This window comes from Petaurus breviceps, unplaced genomic scaffold (genome assembly GCF_028583685.1).
Source record: "Petaurus breviceps papuanus isolate PSGF00001 unplaced genomic scaffold, PetGlider_PUasm1.0 187, whole genome shotgun sequence".
Classification (NCBI taxonomy): Eukaryota; Metazoa; Chordata; class Mammalia; order Diprotodontia; family Petauridae; genus Petaurus; species Petaurus breviceps.
Genome location: NW_027185799.1, coordinates 16,250,418 through 16,263,251, shown reverse-complemented (window position 1 = coordinate 16,263,251; position 12,834 = coordinate 16,250,418). Strand labels below are relative to the sequence as shown.

Below are 12,834 nucleotides of genomic sequence, written 5' to 3'. Positions count from 1 at the left end.
AAGGAAGGAAGGAAGGAAGGAAGGAAGGAAGGAAGGAAGGAAGGAAGGAAGGAAGATCATTGTTTAGGATTTGATGGCTCAGCATGAGTATAAATAGCAATTGTTTCTGTTCTGACCAGAAACCTTAAGGGTCTTCCCTTACCAGATTGTTATTTTTTTTTTACTAGGTAAAAGAAGCTATTTTTTTTTTTTGCCCCATTTCCTACTTAGCCTTAATCATTGAATGGGAGGTGCCAAAGACAAACCATGACTGGGAAGGACCTAAGCTTAAAAAGGCCAAGGTTTCCCATTGCATCCAAAGCCATCTTCAATTGTCCTGATCTATATCTTGCTACTGGACCCAGATGGCTCTAGGGGAGAAAGTGAGGCTGGTGACTTTGAACAACCCTCCTTCACTTAAATACAATTCACTTGCATGTCATGGTATCACCTCCCTGAAATCATGATTCTCTTCAAAAATGAAGGACAAATGGGGCAGCCAGGTAGCACAGCAAGTAAGAGCACCGGCTCCATTGTCGGGATGACCTGAGGATCAAATCTGGGCTCAGATACTCAGTACCACACCCAGAAATAACTGGCCATGTAACCTTGAGCAAGTTACTTAACCCCAATTGCTTAAAAAAAAAAGAATGAAGGACAAACAACAAAGCACCATATAAATACTAGCTGTCATTACTGTTTTTTCCAATTGTATCCCCACCACCGAGTGCAATGCTTGTAAATTTTAGGACAACAATAGGTGAATTAAATTGAAATCATCTTATAATGCCACAGAGCAACTTCTTTTCTATACTGACCTGAGATGAAGAACACTGTATAGTCACGCTCAACAGGAATAAATGATGAAGTGGTTTAGTGGTAAAATTCGTACTTTCTCTGACAGTTCATAGGGGAAAATATAGTTTTCAAACTTGGTTTTTCAGAGCATGCCAGGACCAAAGGATGTGGTTCTTTGTAGGATTGCTCCTGGCTTCCTGTGTTAGATTTAGACTGGAGATTTACTGCTTTGTGCTTTTTCTATGTAGTCTCAAGGCTTTTACAGAAGAATTCATACTGTGAAAATATTACATGCTCCGTGATCAGGGAGGAATAACACTGAATATTACACATGCAAAAAGAGCCTCCAATTTGAAACCAGGATTAGATTGGCTCCCTGTAACATGCTGATCAAACTCCCTTGATGCCAAGCCAAATACAGTGTCACAGCTGCTTCCTCTGCTCCTCTCTCTTACTTTCTTCCTTACACCTAGTCTTTCCTTATCACTATAATGTGCCATTTATCCAAGGGTATGCTAGTAAATATTCTATAATGAAGTCTCAAAAAAAAAAAAAGGAGACAGGACACAATTTTAAGTTTAATCTTCATTATCAACATTTTCTCCACCATTTTCTTTAGACAATCAACAAAACAATAAATCAAGTATTGATTTGTATTATTTATTGATTTCAAAGATATAAATGCTCACATTGAAAATTCAACAATCAGCTCTCACAAGCCAGTTCAAGCTGCCTCCAGCACACCACTCCATTTATATGCTGATTCAGTATTTTAAAAACAATTTATTCTGGAAATTATTTAATTTGACTCCATTTAAGCCTTACTTTTGATGCCTCATCTCATCTTAGAGGTAACTCTTGCAGCTGAGGCTCCATTCCTTCAGAATTAGATTGGAGAAAATGGAAATTAGTGACTTTCTGAGAAATCAAAATACTATTAAACAGATTCAAACAAATGAAAAAATAGAAGGCAATGTGAAATAATATCTCATTTGAAAAACCACTGACCTGGAAAATAGATTCAGAAGAGATAATTTAAAAATTATTGGACTACCTGAAAGCCATGATAAAAATCATCCTTCAAGAAATTCTCAAGGAAAACTGCCCTGATGTTTTAGAACCACAGGGCAAAATAGAGGTTGAAAGAATCCACCGATCACCTCCTGAAAAAGATCCCAAAAAGAAAACTCCTAGGAATGTTATAGCCAGGCTCCAGAGTTCCCAGATCAAGGAGAGAATGTTATAAGCAGCCAGGAAGAAAAAATTTGAATATTGTGGAAACACAATCAGGATAACACAGGATCTGGCAGATTCTACACTAAGGGCTCAAAGGGCTTGGAATATAGTATTCTGGAGGTCAAAGGAGCTGGGATTAAAACCAAGAATCACCTGCCCAGAAAAACTGAGTATCATGTTTCAGGTGAAAATATGGACATTCAGTGGAATAGAGGACTTTCAAGCATTCTTACTGGAAAAAAAACCAGAGTAGAATAGAAAATTTGACATTCAGATACAAGAAGCATGAGAAGGTAAACAGGGAAAAGAAATCATAAGGAACTTATCAAAGTTGGACTATGTACATTCCTACATGGAAAAATGCTAAAATTGTAACTGATGAAACTGATGAAGTAGAAATAAACATATGTATAGGAGGCTATATGGGCATATGAATATATATGTGAATGTGTGTAAATATGTTTACAGGTATACATAGATAGAGGGCACAGGACCAATTTAATAGGAAGGGATGGTACTTAAAAGGTGAAATTGAGAGGTGAGAGAGGAATATAATGAGAAGAGATGGGGAGAGACAGAATGGAGTAAACTATCTCATATAGAAGAGGCAAGGGAAAATAGTTACAATGGAGGGGAAGAACAGGAAGGCAAAAGGGAATGGGTCAACCTTATTCTCATTGAATTTGGCTTAGGGAGGAAATGACATACACACTAAATACGGTATCTCACCCTACAGGAGAGTAGGGAGGAAGGGGATGAAATTGGGGATGATGGAAGGGAGATCAGGCTGGGGGAGAGGAAGTTGGAAGCACCCACTTTTGAAAAGAGACAGGATCAAAGTAGAGAACAGAACAAGTGGGAGGTGGGATAGGATGGAGGGAAATATAGTCAGTCTTTTACAATATATCCACTATGGAAATGTTTTTCATAGCTACACATGTACAACCTATACTGAATTGCTTATTTTCCCAGTAAGGGTGGGTGACAAGAGAGGAAGGGAATGAATCTGGAATTCAAAGTTTTAAAATCAAATGTTTAAATATATATATATATATATATATATGTATGTATATATATATATTCTATTATTAATATTATTTTACATGTAACTGGGAATTAAGATATACAGGTCGCTAGGGCATAGAGATCCACCATGCCCTATGGAAAAGTGGAAGGGGGTATGGAAGAAGATATGGGAGAGAGCAGACTGGAGGAGGGGATATCCAGAGGGGATCACTATTTTGGGGTGGTGAGTAGGGGAAAAACGGGGAGAAAATTTGTAATTCAAAATCTGGCAAAAATGAATGATGTAAACCAGAAGTTAATAAAGCATTTGATTTGAAATATATATGTATATATACATATTATTATTATTATTATTATTTTACATGTAACTGGGAAATGAGATATACAGGCACTGGGGCATAGAGATCCACTGTGCCCTAGTGGAAAGTCAGAGGGGCGATGGGGGAAGATATGGGAGAGAACAGATTGGGGCAGGGGTGTAGCAGCAAGCACCCCAGCGACCCCAGGGTATCTGCCAACACAGGTTCTTGGATCTGCTTTGATAAAGGAAAGCAACTCAAAATGGGTTAACAAGCTTACTTTAATCAGTCAAATATGAATCATTTACCTAGTTCTGGGGAAAAAGGTCAGCAACCCGAACTTCAGAATACACAGACAGAATTATCAAGACAGAGAAACAGATCAAGTAGACTGTTTCCAAACTGTCCAACCATTACATCCATACCAAATCAACATCTGGGTTTCAACATCTGGGTTTTTCAAAGTCAGCCCCAAAACAAAGCTACACAGCAGAGCTTATATAGCCTTCTCCTGGCTCAGAGAATGAAACAACCTTATTGACTCACTGCCCAATCAAAAAGTATCTACTGAAAAACAAGCCTCTCACCCCAGGCTCCAGATGCACTTTAGCCTAGGGGCAGGGAAGATCTTTACATTTGCATTTCCTTTACAGGGGGATATTCAGTGGGATCGCTGTTTTGGGGTAGTGGGTAGGGAAAAATGGGGAGAAATTTTTTAACTCAAATCTTATAGAAATGAATGATGAAAAAATTAAGAAAAAAAGAGGTGACTCTTGCTCTCAAAAGTATACCAGATGACCAAATGGTTTCAGAACTTTAGCGGCCACCTAGTTTCACTCTCTCATTTTATAGAAGAGATAACAGAAGCATACAACCTCACACAAAATAATCTATCTAGTAAGTGTTAGAGGCAATATTCAAACCTAAGTCTCTTGAGTTAGAGTCCAATGTTCTTCCAACTTCACCACAGGGTTCAGTTGCTTAGGAGAAGGGCTCTTGAGAGCCAGTGGCCTTTCTTAGAATCCCATCCAGTCCAGAAACCAAAGAAACTGGCAGGCCTATGAAATTAATTAAACATGTACAACATATGGATCTGGGTACTTGAACTTCTTCCCTCCCCCTCTGACCCATATGGTATATATTTAGATGATTTCATAGGTCTATAAGTTGCTTCCATTCTCTGGACTGCATAGGACATAAAATTGGTGTTCCCAAAATCCCTTGAGAATGAGGGTAGAGACCCAAAGTCCTTTCAGAACTCTCAAATTGTTGGTTTTCTGGAAATTTCTGATACCTAGGTGTACCTATGAAATCCATAACAAATAACATATTCAATTGATAGGGGAGAAGGTAATAGAAGTGGGATGCCTAGGTATGACCATTCCTGTATGTGGCTGAGGTAAGTTGGAGATAGGGGTCTTGGAGTAGTTAAACTTATTGGAAAGAGAGAGTTACATGAAGATCCATGAATTATAGCCACAAAGATTATAGCAGAAGGTGGTAAGCTATAAAGGACAGGTGGCTGCTGAGTGACAATGGTAAAGGGTGTGTCTGAAAGTAGCAGTTGGTAGCAAAAAGTATGCCATTTTTTCTTCCTGACCTGGGTATCTTATTATAAGTGAGAAGGTACACCCAGTATGGAGAGGGTTTCAAGAGATGTTGGTGTCTTCAGGAAAATGGTAGGTGTCAGGGAATATCAGAAGAATGAAGGACCTTGAAAGGAACAAATCTAAGATGAAGGGGCCTTTGGTACAATAGGAGATTCTGAAGGGCACGGTGGAGAGAGAAAGCAGAGAAGGCAAGGACTTGAGCTATCCAAGGCTGTTTACCTGGGTTAGGAGGCAACAGGTGGCATGTTCACTTTACCGTAGATTCCCACTCTCCTCATCCTTACACTGATCCCATTCTAGTTGGTACATGGAGGAGAGGGTGGATAATAGATTCATAGCAAAGGAAATATAGGTATAAGAAAGGGACTTAATGACCAACTGACTGGGATGTGTGACACATTGGCTCATGGACAAAGGAGCCCCACCTCCAGATGTCAGCTGCTAACAGAGCTTGGGGGTTGGTATCTCCATGTTATACAGTTCAGTCCTTCTAAAGATATATATCTGTGTGTATGTATATATGCATGTGTGTAGATAGATATCTATATCTATATATACATATATATATATATCTTCAAAGAAAGAGAGAGAATTAGGATTATGTAAGTGAATAAGTGAAGCAGACTCCAACAAGAGCCTTCTCAGGATAAAAAAAAAAAAGACCCTCTCTTTGCACTCAGTCTTGTATCTGTCAGGAGAGTTAAGTGGTTTTTGCTATTAATTTGGTCCTGATCTTCCATTTTAAATAACAGGCAACAGCAAATTTGATTATTGAGGAGCAGGGCTCTGGCCACTTAGGACAATGCCATATCAGGGAATTTGGTTGCAAAAGAGCTTTTTCATTGACTGATCTTTCCTCCCTCCCATTCATTGCAACCAGAGTAGCAGAAGTGCATGCATAATCTAATGTCACTCCCTCAACCACTCTCCAGGCAAGATTCCAAGGACATGGAGTCAAAATTGTCATCATATGATACACAACTGAATTACACTTTCCTTTGCCACACATAAAAGGGGGCAAAGGTGGAAATGAGGTCGAACTTGGAAATTAAAAGGGACACTGTCATGTTGTATGGGACTTGAATTAGAGCAGTGTCATTACACAATGACACTTTCAATGACCAGCCCAGAGTCAATGAAAATGTCACAGAGTGTTTGAAAAGCTGTGGCTTCTTAAAAACCATTCTAAAGAAACTATGCACTACGTGTATTCTAGGCATATATGAATTTCCAACTATTGATTCTGGCTGGTTTTCTTTCTGTTTATATATACGTTTCTCTGCACACATTAACACATGCTGAGATACACATTTGTCCACTAGGTAAAATGACATGCAAATTATATTTATCCTTGTTAGACTGCAAGGGAAAATAAAAACTCCAGAGTTACCACTCTTCCCCTTCACAGAATAAGAAAAAACAAAGGTGCAAGCAGAATGCTTTAACAGAAGAATACGAGACTCGGAATTGGTCCACTTAGGTTCTTACGCCAGCTTGACCAGCACTCAGCTGTTCAACCTTGGTCAAATCACTTAAACTTTCTGAGCCTCCATTCTATTACTTAGGAAGTGGAACTAGTAATTCCTGCTCTTCTCTACCTACCTCAAGAGAGTAATGAGGATCAAATGAGATAAGGGATGTAAAAGTGTTTTTGGAAGCTGTAACGCACTACATAAATTCAGTTTAACAATTCAACAGCCATGTATTAAAGACCTCCTATGTACAATGCACCATGATATACTTTAGGAGGAATACAAAGATAAACATGGTCCCTGCCCTCAAAAAGCCCACAATCAAATAAAAGAAGAGGGGGAGAGAAAATATGTACAAGTAGATCGAATACGTATCACCATATAAGTTCATGAGACTAGTACAAAGTGTCATGAGTTAAAAATGAGAGGGAAATTGCTTTTAGCCTGGCACTTGAACTCAGTGTTGAAATGGGCAGGATGTCAACAGGAAGAGATGGTGAGCTGGGAAAGGCATTCAAGTCAGAGGAAATAATGTGAGAAAGTCACTTAACCTTTCAGTGGCCTAGGAAACACTCTAAGGAGAGACTACAAACACACACACACACACACACGAATATACACATGCATGCACACACACTCCTATATATACAATTATCTTTATAAGTTTTCTCATTCTTTTTCTGTCTCTAGAATTATATTCTTCAGGTCTTCTCATCTTTCTTGGGCTGATTTCCCCAGTAGAATCTTAGCTTATAAGATCCACCTTATTTCTTCTCTGAACTGATATGTGTTCTATCAAAATCTTGTACGCATGTCAAACCATTTTGACTTTCCTCTCCTCTATTACAAATTCTAAGATGGAGTAGTCTCATGCTCCCAATATTCCCCTAATAAAAGCACTTTTGAAATCAGATAGAGATAGTATTTGTGAAGTACATAGTGAGGGGCCTGATACATAGTAGGTGCTATGTAAATGCTTATTTCTTCCCTCACTCCTCCACCCCACATTTTTGAAAGAGGAAAATACCATTAAGGCAAACCAAGAATTTGCTAGCCATTTTTCTTTTGGCAGAGAGAACTCCAGAAGATATAGGTGTGGTTCACATCCCCCATCAGGACCATATCATGCTTCTATGACAAGTTTGTGCTTTGTAACCATTTCTATTCAGGTGGTTTGTAGTATACTCTGAGGAAAATATAATTTCTTTTTTGTCTCCCTTGATCTTCACCCAAATGTTTTCCACCCTTTTCTACCTTCTGGTCCCTGCAATGCTAAGCACTACTATGTCTTCTATCCTATTTCTTTGTTTTAGAGACAGCTAGATGGTACAGTGGATAGAGCACTGAACCTCTAGCCTCAGACACTTGCTAGCTGAGTGACCCTGAGCAAGTCACTCAACCTCTGTCTCTCTCAGTTCCCTCAACTGTAAAATAGAGATAATAATAGGACCTACTCCCTTGGTTGTTGTTAGATAGCATTGGTAAAATGCTTAGAACAGTGTCTGGCACATAGTAAGTACTATGTAAATACTATTTATTATTATTGTTATTTCTTTTGAATAAAGTAAATTGTTCTGGCACTGTTTTTTTCAGTCATGAATCTAATTCCACCAAGTCTCAATGTTTTCTAAAAGATCTAGTTTTCTTCTTTGCAACAGACTCTCTATTTTATCCTACCCAAACTCCATAACTTTCCATATAAATTCTGTATAAACAGCTGCTTTTATTACTACTTCTTTATTTGAATATTGTCTCTTATGACCTTCTGGATTTCTCTACTTCTATTCTTCCTGAATTTAACTACTCTCAGTGGAACCCCAGGTTGGTTAATATACATTGGCAATTTTCTACATTAAGAATTTAAACATTTTAACTTAGATTTACAGGAGTCCAGGAAAATACAGTTTTACCATCCTTTGCAAGTATACTCTATCCCTGGTCAGGAACCTGTTTTTTTCCCCTATATTTAAGGGCAGACCCTGAAATCTAAATTCTATTATCAGACACCAACTTTTAAACAGTCGTAGCCTTTTCGAATTGCCTTTCTCTCCTGAATGCCTTGCCTTGGTCAGCCACAATAATGAAAATACCAAGTATGTCCATAATGCCTTTAACTTCTTGACCAATATTTCAAAATCTTTAGCAATTCCTTCTAGGTTACTTTTGGGAACATCCAGAAGAAACTTGCATCCACACCAATCACTAGAAGTGGTTAGTAGTTATCTGGTCAGATATGTCTTAGAACATTCTCCATCTTATCTTGGATATGTACCTTGAGAAGACAGTAGATCTCTCTATTGTTGTTATCAGGTAAAAAAAAAAAAATAGCACTACTCATTTCTCTTTTCCCTCTGACCCAGTTTAGCATAATGGAAAAAAGAGTTGAATCTCAAGTCAGAGGATTTGGCTTCAAATTCTACCTCTAATGTTTACTGTCATGTGACCTTGGGCAAGTCACTTAACCTCCATGTGCTCACCTTTCCTCATCTGTAACATTAGGGAGTTGGAATAGATAACTTCTAAGGACCCTTTGTGCTCTAGGTCTATGATTCCAGCAAGATTAATGAAGTTATGGACTTAGGATCTCTAAGATGAAAACACCCATGAATCTACAACTCTATTCACTAGAAGCAAGCAGCTGCCTTCTCTTCAATGTATTCAGTTTCCTCCTCTCTAAGAAGGATCATGTACCTACTGAAAACTGGGGTTTGAAAAAAATACTATTGGATTTTGGTCAAGATATCATTGTGGAGCTTTGAGATGAGAGTGTATGTAGAGAGGAGTGCTTCAAAGTCAGATTGTTATGGCTTGACTTGAATAACAGAGAAGGAAGGACATGGAAGCAGTATTATGTACTACTCATTTGAAAAGTTTGGTAATAGAAGGTATTATTATTACCTACATAAATGGTGCATGTACATTGATTGACTAAAGGCTACTCCTTTGTGTCACTGCTTAAATATGAAATACTGTATATCTGAGATCTTTTCCAATCCATAATGTTTAAAGGCCCCTGCTCACTCTATTCCAAACCCCATCCTTGGCTCAACTTTTCTAAAAGGTAAAACTGAATTGCTAGGAACCAACTTGTTTTAACACAAAATGGGGGTAAGGATAGGACCTATGGTTGCATTGGCATAGAGAATTCTCAAGTAAAGAAATTCCCTGCAGCAATACAGGTTGGCACTTTCTCTACAACTTTCAGTCTTAGAGAGTTGCTTAGCCCTAGAACACCAAGAGGTCACATGATTTGCCCAGGGTGTCTTATCCAGTCTATCAGAAGAAGAACTAGAAACCAGGCTTTCCTGGTTCTAAGGTCAGTTTTCTATCCACCATGCTACAAGCAAAGCAAAATGGCTACTCAAAAATCTCAAAAAGGATTTATATTTACACTTTCTGAAATAAATGTAATTGGGTAAAATGATTTACTCATTTCAGAACCTCCTCCCCAAACTAGGGACAGCCCTTCTTCATAGATTTTAGAGAACAGAATCAGGACTGGGAATCTTGGATTCTGTTGCAGAAGGAATCATGAACCATTTATTCTTAGCCTAAAATTGGCAGCCTTTACATTAGGGGGAATTTTTAATAGGACTAACAGAGTAACCAACATTAGGGATTATTTTCTCAGTGTGGGGTTCGATGTGTAATACATATGTTTGCCCTGAGGACCTAAAGCCACATACAGTAAAACTTTGTTAAAATGCCTTCCCCCTCAACCATTTAACATTTTCCTGTGCGTATTGTTCATTTTCTTAAAGTTCCAGCCAAAAGTTTATAAAGCTACATTCTCCCCATAGACCATTAGTTTCACGCTAATTAATTAGTGATACTGGTGTCTAAGATATGAAACACCAAACCACAGTTACACAGTTTGGCTTCAAATCTGTTTCTCTAATTATTGACTACTTTCTGCTACTTTAAGTTCACTGCCTAAAATCTTGGATGGAGATAACTTTAGGGAGCTGGGGAAAATTCAAATTGCAGGACTGTCCCAAATTTAATGGTAGGGTGTGGGGGCTGCAGCTCTCTGATGCACAGAATATGTGGGGAAGCAAAACTAAGAAAATGAGATTTATGGGGCAGAGAATGAAGGACAAAGAAGGAGGGTGGCTAAAAAATATTTTAGTAAGAAAAGCCTTGATAACACAAACATATTTATCAGAAATTCAATCTTAATGATTTTTGGAAAATCACTTGAATTAAACATTTATTTCTGTAAAAAATAAAAATTTAGACCAGAAAATTTTAATGTGTAAGACCCTATTTTCCTTTGAACTTAGAGGAGTTAGGACAAATCACTGTCTCTTCATTTGTAGTATTTAAAATTTTGGCTGTAGTTTGTTGGAAATGGTTTATGTTTTCCTCCACCAAAGGGAAAAATATATTTTTTGTTGACTTACTATAGGCTACTTGATGTTTCTGATTTACTTATTCTGTGACTGTCCAATAGGTTTTACCTGCATGCAAGTTTTGTCTCTCTTATACATGCGCACACACTTGTATATACATGCAAGGGTTTATGTCTCAAAATACAGAAAAGTTTAGTGAAAAGTTTTTTATATGAATAGCAATTTTACCTTTAAAAAGACCAGAGTTTCTGTAAGAAATGACAAGTATATTCATGTCTTTTTAAAATACATATATATCTCCAAATATGTCCAGAAGACATCCAAAGATGCCTTTTTTTCCAGTTCCATTTATACTGGGCCAGATATAATGGAATATAAGAGCAAACCAGTGATTCAGATGGCAATACTTGTCTTGGTCTTAAAATAGCTAGGATTATGTTTCAGAAAAGGAGCTGGTTGTAGTTCTGGGACCTTATGAAAGTAAACAGAATAGTCTTGGGCATACAGAGTATTAATGCAGAGAGTAGAAAGAAATAGGAGTAAAGAAAAAGTCAAAATCTGGGTCAACATAGAAACTGAACAAAAATACAATTCGATTAAACACTTATTAAGCACCTACCATGTACTAAGTCAGAGGTGCCAAAGAAAGCTGTGCCCAGAAACACATGAAGCCTTTAACAGTACCAAATGTAGCCTGAAACAGATCAAAATATAATTGGGAAATATTTAACAAAGTACATAAAATATGATAAAACATAGATAATGTGGCTTTCTAAGTCAGTATGAACCTGCAGGGATATTTAATGTATAGTTTAGTCACCTCTCTTTCTGAGTTTGACACTGTTGAGCTAGGCATTGTACTAGGGATTCAAAAATTAAAAATGGCACAATCCCATATCCTCAAGAAGTTTACAATCTATTAGGCAATACAAAATATATGAAGAGCCTAGGCAAATTCTATATGCTGCTAAAGACACATTTACTAAGAGCCCTTCCCCTACTTCCAGATTCCCAGTCCCCACTTAGCACCCCATCTATGTCTATTAGTCAAAACTAATCAACCTTTCCTAACTTTATCTCTTATCTCCCATCAGTCTATAACTACTCAACATTCCCTTCACAGAAAATAGTATAGTGAAAAGAACATTTATCCTGGAGGCAGAAGATACAAATTCAAATCTCAGCTCTATATTCACTTGCTCTGTGACACAGTATAAGCCTCTGATACTGCTTATCTGAAAAATAAGGGTAATAGGAACATACTAGCTACCTCATAGGGTGGTTTTAAGCAATGAACCTTTTATATACCTTTAAATGTTATAGAAAATTTAATTACTATTGGCTTTCCCTGATCCCTAATATTGACAATGGCCTATCTCCTTGGACCTAATAAAACACTTATTTCACAATCCTATCGTATTTATCATGCAATATTGTATCTTTTAGCATGAGCCTTAACTGTTTTGGAGCCACTGGGACTTTACCTTTAACTGCTGATATACAAAGGGGTATGTTTACTTCGTAGAAGGATATACTTCCTCCTCCTGTGGATCTGGAGACAAATATACCCCAAGTCTCTCTCCTGGCATTTATAATTCTCCACCCACTGGGTAACTACATGTAGTTTAGTGTAGACTTGACCCCTCCCCCAGGCCAATACCAGGGTACAATTGCCATAGTGTCTTTCTCTCAGGGAAGCTACCTTCTATTCCCAATTCACATAAGTACACACATGGATTTCTCTCAGAATGGATCTTTCCTTTTCCTAAAACAATTGAATTTACAATTGGACTTTGCTCTGTACATTGTTGCAATTCCTCCCCCCACTTACCTCCATGGGGCTATTCTCTATACTACTGGCCCTCCTTCCAATTATCCTGAATGCCATGATACCCTCTACTGCCCCAGGTGAAATAACTTCTATTTGTGGTTCCACATATGAATATTAAGGTTAAAAACCCTGGGAGAAGGAAGTTGGCAGCATGGGAAAAAGACCTCACCATTATGTTACCCACCTTTCTCAACCTACACCCCTACTATAGGCCCCAGGGGATTTTAGAGA

At 37.9% G+C, this 12,834-nt stretch overlaps 1 long non-coding RNA gene across 1 annotated transcript in view; it reads right to left on the bottom strand.

The window, feature by feature from the left end:
• Positions 1-12,834, bottom strand: part of LOC138163115 (uncharacterized) — a 222,883-nt gene that overhangs the window by 201,505 nt on the left and 8,544 nt on the right. The window contains exon 2 of the long non-coding RNA XR_011168798.1: positions 11,392-11,466. This is a non-coding gene — a long non-coding RNA (uncharacterized lncRNA). The remainder of the gene's footprint in view (positions 1-11,391; positions 11,467-12,834) is intronic.